The sequence below is a fragment of the Colias croceus genome, chromosome 1, assembly GCF_905220415.1.
Source record: "Colias croceus chromosome 1, ilColCroc2.1".
In the NCBI taxonomy this organism is placed as follows: domain Eukaryota; kingdom Metazoa; phylum Arthropoda; class Insecta; order Lepidoptera; family Pieridae; genus Colias; species Colias croceus.
In genome coordinates, this window is record NC_059537.1 from 6,425,996 (window position 1) to 6,443,657 (window position 17,662).

The following is a 17,662-nucleotide window of genomic DNA, read 5'->3' on the forward strand; positions in this document are numbered from 1 at the left end:
GAATACATTAAGAAGGTATAAAATTTACATCAAATTTTTAACCAAAATTTCCTATTTTCTATTTAATTGAAAGAAATTTCTAAATTATGCGAAAAATACAATAAAATCTTAAACTAAATTTATGTTTGGTGAACACACCCACAGGGTGAACACTGAGTACGTATAGTTAGAGGTACCTATCTATTAAGACCCTATATTGTAATCTTCTCAGTAGAAGGTACATCATACTTGAGTCACATTAATAATAATTAATACAATTAACACAATAATAAAATATTATTACCCCTTTGTTGTCTTATGTTTTACTACTTTGTCTTACTGAAGGTTCTCACTAGAATTATTTATATGTATATTTTTATCCTCATACGTCTTACTCTTCATATAGAAGTAGTTTATTAATACAATAAATAATAATATATAACCTACCTTTAAAGTATAATTAGATATTTAATTAGATACCTATCTTTTAATCTGCAATTTTTTTGTATTTTAAAAAATCCAAGAACAACACTAAACGTAAAACATTTCTGACATTCTAATAAGACACCTATTTATTCGAAATCCCTAATATAATGTAACATATCTCAAACTCAAAGCACATTAAATTAAGTGTTTTGGCTCTGTAAAAAGTATTCACGAGTAAATTCAATAGACTACCGAATGGGCAAGCCATAAAGCCTCTGCGAGAATTCACGTGGACTTTTTCTTTAGCCCTGCTCGATGCGGCAGCATTTCCATTGAAACTTGCGCATTGTGCTTCGCCTCAAAGAACTAAAAGTCTATACTATACTGTATAATGGCCAAAGAAAAAACTTTAGTTAAAGGCCTGTAGACAATTCATAACAGCCTGAATTATTATTAAAGAAAACTGTAACTTAAAGGAACTACCTATGTCCTGAGGGCTAAAAATATAACTAAGGGATAACAAAATTTCATCAGTGTAATGTTTTAGAAAGTCTCTGTAAAGTTGTGTACTTATTGACTTTTTGGCTTTTAGAATTTTCTCGCAATACAATGCAAGTACGTAGATTTAATACAATAACACAGATTAACATAGTCTTCTGAGGGAACGAGGGAAATTTAATATGAAATAATATTATTTATGTCAAATTCAATACAAAATACTGTATTAAGAAACTGTGTTAATAATTTACGAGGAAAAAAAATTCTTTTAATCTATTACGAAATTACTGAGTTTACTGTTGAGCGTTGATTATAAAATTATTATAGTACCTATCACAACAATCACTATACCTATAAATAAACCAGTTGTGTACACGTATTTCAACATAAAAAGCCAATACCCATAAAACGAATTTTATAGCTCCAGGAGAATACGTTTTCGGGGTGAAAAGTTTTTACGACCTAGGTTTTTGGTAGTCATGACATTGTCGACTATTTTATGCTACGTGCAGAATAAAGAAGTCAATCACAAACGAACTTAAAATAAAAAAATCTTTATTTTTATTTTTTTCTAGAACTTCGACAGAACAGAATAAGGTTGAGTCAGCTTGCAATGTAATTCTCGTAATAAGAATGATATTTATTTCATAAATAAATGTTTGTTGTTTTTAACACGTTTACTGCCTTATTGTGAAATATGAGTACCTACCTACATATTATGTAGGTGTACTATTATGTCATGCGTTTTCTAAATTTTCTCGTAAACATTATAAATCTTTGAATTAGCTTAAAAACAGAATCAAGAATTTTGACGTCGCGCGTCGCGATGAAACAGTAATTAACTTAAAAGCCGATTACTAAAGTTCGTAAGTTTTGGGAAAGTTTGACTTTTGACGAAAAAGGTCGGTGTCATCGCTTAGATCATTCGACTGTTAAGGGCCCATGGACCGAAATTCATGTTTCTAAATCATGTTATTTTCAGAGAAATCATCATATTTAAAATCCTAAAAAAATATATAGTACAGATAAACGTTTGATCTAGTGGAATTTTTGGATAGAAACACAATATTAAATATTTAACTCGATAAAAAAAAAATCAGAAGTAGCATCGATTTTGAAAGCATTTTCAGTTTTATGCGAATTAGGGAAACGCTATTTTTATGTACATTTCATTTACTAATCAGGTTTTACAGTGAAATTTTTGGATAGATTTATAATTTAGCCCCTATTTTTTTTTATATAAAATATAATACGTAATATGCGACTCGCGCGCACCACGCCAGTGCCGCCAAAGTCCAACCGGACGCCATCGAGGGAGGACCTGTGCTAGTTTTGCTCCCGACCACGTTGTAGTCGCCGCTCGTATAATTAGAACCGAGCGGCAAGTAGGTACAACGGCGAGCACGCCACAATATAAATAAATCAGTAGTTTGATTTTATTACCTATCCTAGGATTGTAGGTGTAAATAAATTAACTTCTTATTCTATACTATTAACACGTTCGCGGACAGTGCAATCTTACAGGTTGAAGCTAATGAGACACTACTTTTTTTCATACATTGCCCAGGGGCGTAGTGTAACAACACATGGTTAAAAAACCATATGATATGACAGAACGGATATAGGCGTAAACGTCGTAAGCACTCAGCATCAGATTCATAGTCCCCCAAATGGGTCTTGACTCGATTCAGGGGTAGACGCTGCATCAAACAGGTCTTGAAGACGTTTTTGTTCTTTTTCGAACGAGTCTCGAGACGCCATCTGCAAAAATATTCGTTACAAATTTAGTTAAACAAAATCGTGTTCACAACATAAATATGTTGTTTACAAAAGCAACTAGACTTGAATTAGTATGTCCAGTATGAGTAAAACAATTAAATTACGTTGGGAACAAAATACTCACTTTCTAAATAACAATTGCGCGCGAAAAAATGCAGCGACACGCGGGATCACCGCAGCGGCGCAGTACTCGACTAACCGTATGCAAACATGGCGCCCACGGGCGTAGTGTGCGCGGGAGAGGGGTATAAAAATATGAATGTGTGCGTGGAAGTACCTTCCTTTGACGAATTTTTGTAAATAATACAGTGACAGTACAAAAGTCGTAATTATACCTGTCAAGACAGTACAACATGCCATTCTTTATGATAGTATGAAAAATCGCACGGCGTGTGGCGTACTGATTTTATGCAAGTAAAAACTGATACGTCGACAGACGTACTGTCGTAACACTTTTAGCTGTATAGACGCCTGTGTTCGTTACTGTCCGCGAACGTGTTAAACGAGCAATATTTGAATATTTATATATTTGTTTGTAAATACAGTGTGGAAATTTTCGATGGGCCCTGGGTGAAAGTACCAGAAATACTAGGAGATAGCAAATTTTGCTGAAAGGAAACATTCCTTTATTTTTAAAAAGAAATAGAACTGCATTCAAAGATTTTCAAAAATTCATTTTCTTCGACCGGGAATCGAAAGAACTAAAAATGTAAAAAAATAAAATTTTCTATTTTATTCTTCAAAAATCAAATTTCAAAATCAACACAAGTTTCATATTACAATAATTATTTGTAAATTTAAAATTATGTTTTAAAAATTACCTTGCCTGAGATCCTCTTTTTTATAGGAATAGCGATTAGCGGCAAAGTTTTGAAGTACTAGTAGGAAGACTATTATGATGTTGGTTGATCTGTATGAGTATGACAAATATTATTTTTATGAAACAACAATCCAAGATGGCGCCGACGAAAATTTGACTTTTTTTTGTGATGGGTGTCATTTTCATGGTTTTTGGGGTAGCTATTAACGAATATGAGGTCAAAACTATAATCCAAGATGGCGCCGACGAAAATTTTACATCTTTTCGTCATGGATGTCATTTTCATGGTTTTTGGGGTAGCTATTAACCAATATGAGGTCAAAACTAAAATCCAAGATGGCGTCGACGAAAAATTTGACTTATTTTCGTGATGGGTGTCATTTTCATGGTTTTTGGGGTAGCTATTAACGAATATGAGGTCAAAACTATAATCCAAGATGGCGCCGACGAAAATTTTACATCTTTTCGTCATGGGTGTCATTTTCATGGTTTTTGGGGTAGCTATTAGCGAATATGAGGTCAAAACTATAATCCAAGATGGCGCCGACGAAAATTTTACATCTTTTCGTCATGGGTGTCATTTTCATGGTTTTTGGGGTAGCTATTAGCGAATATGAGGTCAAAACTATAATCCAAGATGGCGCCGACGAAAATTTTACATATTTTCGTCATGGGTGTCATTTTCATGGTTATTGGGGTACCTATTAACCAATATGAGGTCAAAACTAAAATCCAAGATGGCGCGGACGAAAATTTTACATCTTTTCGTCACGGGTGTCATTTTCATGGTTTTTGGGGTAGCTATTAACGAATATGAGGTCAAAACTATAATCCAAGATGGCGCCGACAAAAATTTTACATCTTTTCGTCATGGGTGTCATTTTCATGGTTATTGGGGTAGCTATTAACCAATATGAGGTCAAAACTAAAATCCAAGATGGCGCGGACGAAAACTTTACATCTTATCGTCACGGGTGTCATTTTCATTGTTTTTGGGGTAGCTATTAACCAAAATGAGGTCAAAACTAAAATCCAAGATGGTGCTGACGAAAATTTTATATATTTTCGGCATGGGTGTCATTTTCAAGGTTTCTGAGACAGCTATTAACAAATCCCCAATATAACCGTCGATAATTTGGTATATTTTTCTTACAACCGTTTACATATTTTTCGAGCAGAATTCAAATTCTGTGGAACTGTACACAGATAATAGCCTTTTGAAGTGAAACTTCTTTAGACGCATTGAGAGTAAAATTTCAAGATCGCGTTATGGTAATACTGTCACGTTATGGAGCAAGGCTTGGTGATTTTGGTATCTATAAATCTCGCCAAAGAAGTTTCACTTCTGACACGTTATCTCGGCACACACGCTCTTTATTATTTTATTCTCTTCGTTTTAATGTTTTAGATGAACTTTATTTTAAAAAAAGTTTAGCGAATATTAACATGATTGCCACAGAGTTACGTTTTATTATATATTATATAATTACATTTCTAAATATGCATTTCAATGTTCTTTAAAATTGTTTTTAGAAAGACTGTCTACAAAACTGTAGTTGTAAACGTTTTTGTTATTTTATTTAAGTTTACTTTAAAGGAGTAAGAAAAATATACCAAATTATCGACGGTAACATTGGGGATTTGTAAATAGCTGTCTCAAAAACCTTGAAAATGACACTCATGTCGTAAAGATGTAAAATTTTCGTCGACACCATCTTGGATTTTTGTTTTGACCTCATATTGATAAATAGCTACCCCAAAAACCATGAAAAAGACACCCATCACGAAAAGATGTCAAATTTTCGTCAGCGCCATCTTGGATTTTGATTTTGACCTCATATTGGTTAATAGCTACCCCAAAAACCATGAAAATGACACCCGTGACGAAATGATGTCAAATTTTCGTCGGCGCCATTTTGGATTTTAGATTTGACCTCTTATTGATTAATAGTTACTCCAACTCTTTGAAAATGACACCCATGACGAAAACATTTCAAATTTTCGTCGGCGCCATCTTGGATTTTAGTTTTGACCTCATATTGGTTAATCGCTACCCCAAAAACCACCCACATTTGCTACTTAGGAAAAGTTCAGATTTAAAGATATCATAGGTAATTTGACGAATATAATTTATTTCATTCCGACCGTTTCTCGGAATAACATACATTTACTAAGAAGGGTTTAATATATTGCCGGTAACATAATATTATGATGTATGATAATAATTCATAATTCATAAAAAAGTATTTTATACATTTCTTAAAAAGCTTCGATATTGTATACAATAATACAAATCATTAATTGATTATTATTCAAATTGTTGTAAAATAGTCACACTTTTTTAAGTTGGTTGAATACACTAACATACTTATTACATACTTAAATATTCAATTATTATTTTGCCTTTTTTATTTGTTTTACTTTTAATTATTATTACCAATATTTTTAGAAGAAAATAAATTAATGTATCCAGAAAGAGAGTTTCATTTTAAACTTTAAATGTATTTATAAAATAGACCAATAAACCAGAAGCGTTCTTTATGTTTATGTTGATTCTACAATAAAAATGTTCGATTCCATGATATTTTTATTTCTAAGAGCAAATATTTTTACGAGAAATTAACAATAAATTATCTTTTATATTGTCCTTTCAGAAAAATTTGCTATCCCTAGTATTTCAAGAACTTTCCTTTCAGGGCACATCGAAAATTTCTACACTGTATATATACAAACAAATATATAAATATGCAAATATTGCTCGTTTAATGGTATAGGATAAGTAGTAAATTTATTTATTAACAACATTCCCACGATAGCAAATAAAATCGAACTACTGATTTATTTATACTGTGGCGTAATCGCCCGCCTTCATAGGTCACCGGAGTTCATGTCGCGCCGGCTCCTGCGCAACGCGGGCGCGAGAAGTCTCAGTGCCTAAAATGCCTAAACTTTCTCTATAAGGGCCCCTTAAAATCTAGTTAGTATAACAAAAAGAATAATGTCTTGACAAGCAAAGTAATAATGAATATTCATTGTTTCGTAAAGTTTTTGTTTGGTAAATAACATTTGAGTCGGGAAATTGTCGCATAAGACAAGAACATGAAATATTCACTAGCCGCTTTGTTCCTTGATGAAGAAACTTCTCTGTAAATATGGTCATTTGCAACATAAAAGATTTTCAAAGTGTAATAAGAATGGAGGAAATTACTGCTGTTACACATTATTCAGGTTTTGAAGTAACATCTTGCAACACGGACTGTTATATTATATTATTACTAACGGTCCGCCCCGGCTTCGCCTGTGGTACATATGAAAAATAGATGTTGGCCGATTCTCAGACTTACCCGATATGCACAGAAAATTTCATGAGAATCGGTCCAGCCGTTTCGGAGGAGTATGCAGACTAACATTGTGACACGAGAATTTTATATATAAGATTTATCTCATACCTTACCTATTTATACAAATTTATATTTTGTTATAATTTACTGCGAGACTATATATGTAGCTTTAATAATTTACCTGAATATTTAACATTTTTATCAAAATATTTATCAGATCATTAACATGGCGTACCTACCAAACTAGTAATTGCTCCACATTCCGAACAAGAATAATAACTCAGCAGGATTATTTCAACCTGCAAGCTTTGACAAATTGTAAGAAAATCGCAAAATAATAAGTTTGAAGAGACAGCATCGAAATTAATGAGAAAATCCGACCTGCGTAGTTTGCAGGATTATTAAAAACAGTATTCCGAAGCATATTTATTTATGAAAATAAATATCATCCGAAAAATGTTGGATGGATCAGTTAATAACTGGTCCATGAATATCGCGGCATATCCTTAAAATTATTTTATATTTAAAGTAGATGTTTATCGCCTAATGTACGTAGGTATAATTCATTCGAATAATGTATTGGAATTAAAGATACAAAATAAACAGGCTCATTTTAATTTGTACAAGTGTCAACATTCTCAATGTAACTGGTTTCAGCGACTATTTCGACAACTGCTAGACCACCTGGCCACATAGCTATGGACGTAGTAGGAATATTAATTGTATATTTAATCGCCTATGCTGTTATAGTTTTTATTGATTTTGGTTTTTTGTGAAGCGATCATAGACGCGGATTCGGTATTTCCACCTGGTTGAGACATCCTTTTATTTTTAAAAGAAACAAGTAATTGTGTGAACTTGTTGTTCGCTTCTTGAGTTATGTTTTAATCATCAAGGACTATTGGAAGATATATTGTATAAGAAATATAATAATATCGACTGTACCAGTTGATATGCATTGCAGATAATATAGGAGTTTTTTAAATTATGTGTTCTACGAAATACTTATCAAAAATAAAGCATATTGCACTAATTATATATTAATTAGTCAATTATTAACAAATAGGTCGACAATACTAATGGTAGGTATTTCTAATTATTGAAGTAGTTATTTTACAGTATTATAGCTACATATGATAAGTCTCAAGAAAACGAAGTCTCTAATAGAAAATAATGAGGTTATAATAAAAGGTACAAAGCAGGAAAATATGAAAGAAAGACCACAAAGAAAAGTGAAAACAAATATCGCAAACAATACCCTAACCGATGTGTGGTATTGTTAGGTAAATTGACTCTTTCCGTTTTCTTATTACAATTCTGTGTTCATTTTTCATAGTTTACCTAGCCAATTAGTAAATACTTTATATTACACGATGAACTACTGATCAAATTTACTTACTCATACTTTTTGGTATAATAATTTATTTTTCTAAGTATGAAGTAAAATAAACTTTAAAGGTAGGATATTAAGTTATCTTTTCACTCACAGATTAACTGGAAATCGTAAACAAAATTATATTCAATAAATTAAAAATTTCATTTGATTTTTATTAATGTATTTTCCTACTATCAAATGAGATGCGGTTCGAGAAAGCCTATAAAATTGCTGTCACCGATTAAATAACAAGCATTTAATAGGTACTGTAAAATGGAAACTTGAGCATAATGATCTGTAATACTTGGAGAAAGCTATAAATCTGTACATATAATAAATCTGTAGAAGAGTCAATTCTGTACATTGAAAATATTGAAAAAATAAATAGCAGGAGGTGTTACTGGATCGATACCAAACCCAAATATGTGATTAAAAAAATTTTTGTCTGTCTGTCTGTCTGTCTGTCTATCTGTCTGTCTGTCTGTCTGTATGTGAAGGCATCACGTGAAAACTAACGGTTCGATTTCGATGAAACTTGGTATAATTATACCTTATTATCCTGGGCGTAAAATAGGATACTTTTTATCCTGGAAAAATACGGAGAAAAAAATTAATCTTAATTTTTCAGTTTTATCCATAGACGTTGTTCTGTAGAACCGCGAACACACGTTGCGTATTATCATAGGCCTAGCCGTATTTGGGTACAATAGATATTTATAAGATGTCATTGTCAGAGTTACTCAACATGGATAAACCATCCACGCGAAGACCGACATCCGCGCGGACGGAGTCGCGGGCGGAGGCTAGTATATAATAGTTGGATAACGTTTGCTATATTTCGATTAAAGTTCAACACTCTGATATATATCACGATAAATGAAATATATACATTTGCTTAAGATGTATGAGTATTGTTGAAAATTTCCGAGACATTTTAATGATACAAATTACAACATTAATAATAATTTAACAGCGCAGTAATAACAATTAATAATGTACTTATTACAATTTTTATTTCTTTGTACGAAAAGTGATCAACTATACAAGATACAGGTGTATTCAAACCAAATGCAATTATCTTTATATTTGATAACTAAATAGGGAGGACCAAATACCTAATAGATAATAATATAATATGTAGTAGCAATAGAAGCTAATCTGTAAGTTGTAAATGTTTCCTTTTATTTTCCAGTTTAGTAAGAGTCAAGGGCAAAATATTAGACTTTGGTAAATTATTAAAACTATAAAATAATGCAACAATAAACTTGTTTCACTCACGCCTTTTTATGGCTTTATTTCTTTAGACATATTATCGTCTGGTCGATAAGGTCGCTAGCGTTATTTTTTGCCACTCCTAAGTAGTTTTTAGAAAAACGGCAGCCACAAGCCTGCCATCTCGGCTCCGCATACGCTCAAAGCAAAAAGCCATTTGAATACGGAGGATTAAACTTGTTAGCTGGAGATGAACCTTGATTGCGTAAACTGCAAGAATCTTTCCGCAAACGAGTTTCATATATAAAAACGTGGTATAATATGTAAACATCAAAAAAGAAGTCCGGCAGACGTCACCGGTCACGCAAGGCCGGTTTTATTAGTAAGTTCATGCATACTGCTTTATTTACACGGTCCAACTGAAAGGAATTTGTCATTAGGTGATATTACGTTATTAATCACGTTGAACGTTGAATGACCGCCTCTTTTGCGCAGTGGTTGAGTCGTGAGCTAAGAACCAAGAGGGTCCTAGGTTGGCTCATTTTCAATCGAAGAATAGAGTTACAGGATACCGAAGCTTATCACTTGTCCGTAAACAGTATTGTTTTTAAAAACTCTTAGGATTTCACGATTAGTTCACTTCAGGGTCACTTTTCACTGCTACTAAGCTGTCGTAAACTCGCATTTACTTGTTCTGTGATATGCTTGACAAGCAATAATCGTAATAAAGCGTAAAATATTTGTCAAGGATTGTCGCCGGCCTATTCAATGGGCCGAAACCAAGGCAAACTTGCGGTATCGTAAAATAACTTGTAGTTGATATTAATTAGTAACCAATGCACTTGCATGGTAATTATTTAATGAAAAAAACCTTTGATATTTTATTTAATGAGATAGGTACAAAGACTACAAATACAGTGATGGGTATTTTCCTCTTAGAAAGTGTACGATATCCAATTAAACTTTACTTTTTTAATTGCAACTGATGCGATTATTTCATTAAGAAGAATCTTACAAGAGGAATTATTAGTGCGTGTGATTATGATCGGTAAATTATTAAATTTTCTGCTCTTGTTATTTCATTGAAACGAATTGTAGTTAATAGTGGTTCAAGAAATAAAGTGGCACTTGAAAGCAAAGACTAGCTGTAATCAATGTTGTGCAGTATTCATTACATATTATGCCGCCGTAACTATGGAGATTGTAAACAATGCAGTATCTGCTGCTAAAGCTAAAGGTAATGACGATAGCATAGCAACAAGTGTAGCGATTTATATAAACGTAGGTACTTGTTCTATATAATCACTACTTCAAAATTAATATGAGTCAAAATTGAAGGGAAGCAATGAGATCATAGCAAGCACATTTATGTTAGAAACAATTTCAAAGAAGTTTCAGACAACCGCAGCATCTAATCAATAACAAGAAATTAAATAACTACCTATATGTTATAAAACAAAAAACAAATTGAATCAATATCATATTAACTATGCAAAGATTTCAGAATTAATACGTAGGAATGCAGCTTCTCTTTTTGGAGTTCAACGATTCATTTAAATGAGTCCTTCTAGGAATATTTATTCAAATAAGAAGACTTGCAAAATTTACCAATGGCACTCGTTAATTTAGTAGTACTATTCTTATCTCGTCTGCGTTAAAGTTTTACACTGAAATTTAATCGTGCACAATTAAAAATCACAGTTAGGTATGCGTGGACTTAGATGTGGTTTTATTTATTCGTTCACATGATATCCATTTCCCATTAATATTAAATTACATTAATTATAAGTGTACCGGTGGACAGCCGCATTGTTTTATTGTGATTGGGATTATGAATCACGAGCGATGTGTCAAGAACTTGATTGACACAGATTTTTGAGGTTAAAATGTGCCTTTAAAAGTATGGAATAATTATTTTTACTAGTGTATTTTATAGATAGATTATAAGATTGTTATATTGGCGATTTAATTATACCTTGGAAAAATGTTATCTAATCGAGAATTTTAAGTTTTCGTTCATAATCCAATTAAATGAAAGTGATACCTTCGAATCGCGGTACGCACTAGCATATTAAAACGAGTTTCTATCCCTCCGAGACTACGCTAATAGGCTGATTTTCCTTTATGTTAATCCTCACTTACACCAGATTTAACCTTCACTATTTAACCTATTTTACCAGCAAATGGGAATGTAAGAAGCTAATGATAGTATTACAAATTTAATATGCAGGTAGGTAGTTTATTATTCTTATAATAATTTGTTACAATTTTATTGTCAACTCATTACGGCTAATTTAATTAAGGAAGTGCCCTTGTAATCAACTTCGTGTAATACACAGCTAGTAAAACAGTAGCTAGGTAGATACATTACAGAAAAAAGTCTGTTCTTTTGTATCAGAAAACGAATATTTCAAAAATACAGAATTTCTCTAATATAGGTAGGTATAATATCTACCTACTGTTTCTTTAGCATATTATCTCATACCTATAGTTTAACTATCATTATTATCATATTACGATCATATAATATTTTGTATCATTACGATTTAGGTAAAACTGTACATTATAGGGCGTGGAGTTGAGAGTCGACAATTTTTTTGTGGTTAGCTATTGTCCTATGGAACCCAAATCTGAAATTTCACACCAAGGAAACTTTTAGTTTTTGAGTTACGAATTTTTGAAAATCGGAACATTACTATAGAAAGTTACTCCATCTTGTTTTTGTTACGCATATTTATTATTTTGTCAATGTCAAATTTGGCGTAAAACAATTCGAGACGCTCCGCTCGCTGCGCTCGCTCCGCTCGATTGTTTAAAAAAAGTCTAACATAACCTAACCTAACTTGTTTCGAGTTCGGAGAGTTTTTTTTTTCGTAAAAAGTTAAACAAAATAAATTAAGTGTCAAATTTGGCTATTCATTTCACGTAAAACAATTCGAGACGCTCCGCTCGCTGCGCTCGCTCCGCTCGATTGTTTAAAAAAAGTCTAACATAACCTAACCTAACTTGTTTCGAGTTCGGAGCGTTTTTTTTTTCGTAAAAAGTTAAACAAAATTAATTACTCTACTTAATGGTTAGAAATGTTGTACTTGAAATGAATCACACTAAGCAGGTACTGTGTCAGGTTGACATTGACAAAACAATAAATATGCGTAACAAAAACAAGATGGAGTAACTTTCTATAGTAATTTTACGATTTTCAAAAATTCGTAACTCAAAAACTAAAAGTTTCCTTGGTGTGAAATTTCAGATTTAGGTTCCATAGGACAATAGCTAACCATAAAAAAAATTACGACTCTCAACTCTACGCCCTATAATGTACAGTTTAGCCACGATTTATCTTATTTTATTCTTAAACTGAAATAAAACAATGCATCCTACCTACCTTGAAAAATATGAAAATTATTTCCCCAGGAACGTTAATTAACACTAAAAACACGCACGCAGCACTCAATATCTTATCACTACACTGTTAATTGTTTTTGAGACAATTCTCACTCATCAAGTGATCTTAAAATTGTAAAAATGGTCACTAGCGGACGTTTACTTCGATCAAAAGATTGGAATCAACTGAAGTTATTTGACGACATCGCGACTAGCGAACAATGTCTGTTGGGAAATTATTACTGTTAGGCATACATTGCAGCTTGTAATTACTTTGAAAATTATTCATGCAAAGAGGAGCAGCAATGGATGGGTTGAAATCAGAAGTCTGTGTGTACTGAATAAAATGTTATGTTGAGGTGAGATTCCTTAATCCTTACACATGAACGAATTCGATTTAAGAATTAGATTATAACGCCTAGGTGAAGTTTGATCTCCTGCGGTATCGTGGCGGAAAAGCTAATCGTGGGAAACATTTTCTGGAATTCTACCACCCGAGAGTTATTTTCGTTTAAACGTCCTTATTTCGGCTATAAATTTTAGAAATGTATAAATTGTTAAAATTGATTTTGAGATTAGAAAATTTTTAATTTAACAATTGAAATTGACTTAAACAATCAACCTAAAACTACATAGTAAATACCTAAGTAACTGAAAGTACTGAATATAAAATATAATTCTTGGTTTAATTGATCTTTTAATGCCCAATTAAAGGATTCAATCCATCCAAAAATATATAGGTATATGACTAAAGTAAGTACATGCATACAATTTATAATTACGAAGATTGATGTCAAATAAACTATTCTCGGTTTCTGCGCATTTCCTCACAAAGTACATTCAATTTGCATGTCTGAAAGCAAACAATTAGTAGCGTCCATCTTATTTATATTATTCTATAAACAATCAGCCACCTGGCAGTGTATAAGTTGGTTTCGTGAGAAAGTATACAATACGATAAACATATCGTGTTCAAAGTGTTCGAGCAATACCATAACGGATTTATTGTTTCCTTAATTTGAACTCTTCTTAGAATCTTTGTATGCACAAACTAAGAACGTGACTTACGAAGTATTGACCATGTTATTAGCGAATTTTTGTATTTTTTACACGTAACGTAATTTTTTAATAAATTTTTACGTCTTTGGAATAACGTTATTCCTGTCTGGTTTTACATGTACGATTTGTTGTGCCTGTAAGCTATTTCGAATTTTTATGTCAATTTCAGAAAATCATTAATAACAATGAAATTCCTTTCTTTTTCAATTAAGCGAGGAAAGTAAATAAATAAACATGATAACGTAAACGTCGTGAATTCGATTCATATCGGTAAAACTGCCTAAAAAGGCTTACCTACGTAATTAAAAATTTCTAATCAATACAATTTCCCCGCGCTAACGCCGATCGTATGGTAATTTGCAAAGGGAAGTAATATGGAAACATGCATGTAGGGAAAATGAAGGTTCATCGAGTTATACTCACGATTGAGCTGGGTCACTTCCGGCAGGTCAGGGGAACGGATGGGAATCCGATTATCTCCATCGACTGGGCTCACCCACCCATTCAGCCTTATTCTATAAATATCATTGAGCCTGTGTAAACGGTGCTACCAACAATGACAACTTTTATTGCAAAGTTAGCGACTTTGCAACTTGGACATCTGACGCAATTTCCGCTCGAAGCCGTATGAAGTCGGACAAAATATACACCGCCTCTACGTTGATACTAGGTAATGATATAGTCATGCTTTTCACGTCATGTAGAAAAATTCTTAGTAAAGGTGCATACTTAATTCAAGGCGTGTTTCTTGTTATTTGGTATTGATTATATTTATCAGTTTTACCCTAATAAGGATAGGGAAATTAGCTAATAAATTTAACCTTAATTGAATTCATATAATACCTCTAATATCTTAATATTTCCTCGACGACCCTACAATCAAATGCATGCATATACATAAGACCTTACTATACGAGGGCAAATATAACGGTGAACTGAATGTCTATTCCATTTTCTTTTCAGTATAATATAAATTAATTACATTCGTCTTTCAAGAGGTATGACGCAGGTCTATTTTAGGTGAACATTACATTGTAATGAAACACTGATGTAATGCTGTAACACGTAGTTTTAAGTACTAGGCTGACCTATTTCTCCAGGGTCTATACTTACTCGGTATAATGTGAGTAAATATTTACAATAGAGCAAAATAATAAAAGTTTTATATAACGTAGAACTTTGGTATAACTAATCATAAATTATTTACTACGGGGAGAGACTAGTATTTTGGAAATAAAGGGTGGAATTAACGATGTTTCACTATTGTTTCTTCTTACACATAACAACAACGTACGTTATTCCAAAACACACAACAAAGTAGAAATAATTCCAGATTATGACCGTTTAAGACTCAATTAAAATTGGCTTTTAAAAATACTATCAATAATTCGTAATACTTAGTTCTTGATTGTTCTGGTAATATGATTACCGATTAGTTAATGTATAAATGACAATGACAAAATGATAGACACCTTTCACTGTAGGCACTTTTAACGATCCATTTGAACCGCTTAGCTTGCCTAATTGATAAACGCGTAAGTCTTAACTGAGAAGGTGAGCAAGTTTATTTCTCTTGGAAAGGTATTGCGTGCTATATTATGACATGACTATTAACTACATCCACACCTTTATATATTTCAAATCTTAAACCTGTTTAAAAAAAGACGAAACGGCATTGCAACTGACTTTTAACAGCAATGTAATAAATTGCGTTCAAGAGAAATGTTATTTCTTATTGTAATACCTATATTTAGAAATATATCATTCGCCCGTCAAAGCCTTCTTAAAATCATGCTGAAATATGGAAAGTTATTTTTAATGATATTTCAAAAAGTATCTTTAGTACTGTACAGGGAATATTTTTAATTAAGTTTTCTTAAAATAAACGTCGGATTGGAAAGCTCCAGCGGCGGTGTTTTGACACCTGCTCCACGTTTCTAGTCTGGAAATAGAGTTCCTAAAATTACGTCTATAATAAGTCTTCCAGAAATCGCCTTACGTCTACTCCCAAGTCCCAATAGACTCTTGAGAAACATCGAGAGTCAGCTTAACGAGGGTCATGATTGATTAATCACCTTTGACATGTTTCAAGTTGATTTCAAAAGATTTTTATCATTTATTTTGTTTAGACTAGAACAGAACACAATTAAGTACTTTAAACTAAAAGTGAAGAATTATTTTATGGTAAATTATCTTTAATCAACAAAAACAATATGAGCGTCTGAAAGCAATAACTTTATATTTCGGTTAACTGATCAATACAATTTAATTTCCTATTCAGCTTGAACACTCGGATACCATACTACTTGCTCAGATCTCTGAAGATAGATATCCGATTAAAATGTTACTCAAATAAAAATTGTAAAGGCGTTTTAAGTATAATGACAGGTATTTGTGTAAATATTTCTATGGTACGCAATGAAGCCTTCGTTTATACGCGACTGAACAAATCGGGGTCTATCAATATGTCGAAGAGCATGTCGTAGACGTCGGTCCTTGACCTCTCAAGGTTGTACGCCTATCATACCTTTTCAGGTTTATGTGTGCGTGACCAATTATATTATAATTCGTTTTATATTTGGATGCGGGAATGTTTATTGTGAATAAACTCTTTATGGGCTCTCGCAGACTGCATTGACATCGTTTTCGATTATCGAAACGACTCCGCAATTTATTATGCGTTGTTTAATGTTTTCATCGTTCATATGACCCAATAAAAATGATGATGAGTATTTATTAATTCAATAAATCATACTTATCATTTTTTGATGCTAAAAAAAAGAGCGTGAAATGACACGATCAAAATAAAGTTGTAACTATGTTCAAGTTTATGTTTGTTTTGTATTCATTATTGGTGTATATTTGACCTTATTTTTAAGTTATATACCTAGTTAACATCTTTATAGGGAACATATTTAGAAATTTTTAACGTAGATAATAAAACGATTGAAGATCATTGTTTAATCAAGAAACGACAAACTTACAAGACAAATTAATTTCTTTGTGAATAAATTATTGAACTAATAAATGTATGTATACAGTAAATACAACTTTATTACACACTACCATTGCCCAGGGAATAGGAACAGATAAATGTTACAAGACAACTTGTGTAATTTCCTTTAACGATTTGAGAAGCTACTCACTTAAAATATTTACCATATAAGGTTTGATCGTGTATTTCTGTAAAATCGTTTTCCAAGTAGACTCATATGATTAGTCATGAAGTATCTATATTTTAAAATTACAAAGTTCAAATAGTAACAACGTGACCTAACTATTGAAGTATTCGGAAAATTTGATAGACACTTAGAAATCTATTAAAAGTAAGTTAGAAGAAATAGTCGATGGAATACAAATTGTGCAATCAAAGAAATTGGTGACTAATTTGTTAAGTGCAGCGAACCATCGTGGCGTCAGTTCGTCAGGCTTCATAGTTCACGTCCACAGATCAAAATAGATTCCCGTGATTGAACATTCAGAATGTGTTAGAGACTAAAAGAACTTTGTGATGTTTATGAATTTTGATAATTATAGCGGTAATATTCAAATTCTTCAAAGACGTTCCTTGGCAGACACAGTTATCAGATTTTGATAACGAACAAGAAATGTAGATTTATAGAATCCAGTATGTAGCTATGTACTTTTTATTTATCATTAAAATCTTACTTAACCATTTTAATTGTAAAACAGTCTTTCTCTAAAACAATATTAATTTCAAGCGGAGATACGATCACAGCCTATCTCGCTATAAAACTTTGATGAGTTGCCCAATGAAATTAAATAACA

General features: G+C 32.2%; 1 protein-coding gene across 2 annotated transcripts in view; it reads right to left on the bottom strand.

Annotated features, from left to right (window-relative positions):
- LOC123696000 overlaps window positions 1-17,662 on the bottom strand; it is a 34,129-nt gene that overhangs the window by 11,214 nt on the left and 5,253 nt on the right. Inside the window, exon 1 of one of the 2 annotated variants that reach the window (XM_045641988.1) lies at window positions 12,816-13,001. The exons of the other annotated variant lie outside the window; for it this stretch is intronic. The gene's annotated coding sequence lies outside the window, so the exon portion shown is untranslated. Of the gene's footprint in view, window positions 1-12,815; window positions 13,002-17,662 lie in introns of those variants that run through there. 2 annotated transcript variants of the gene reach the window in all.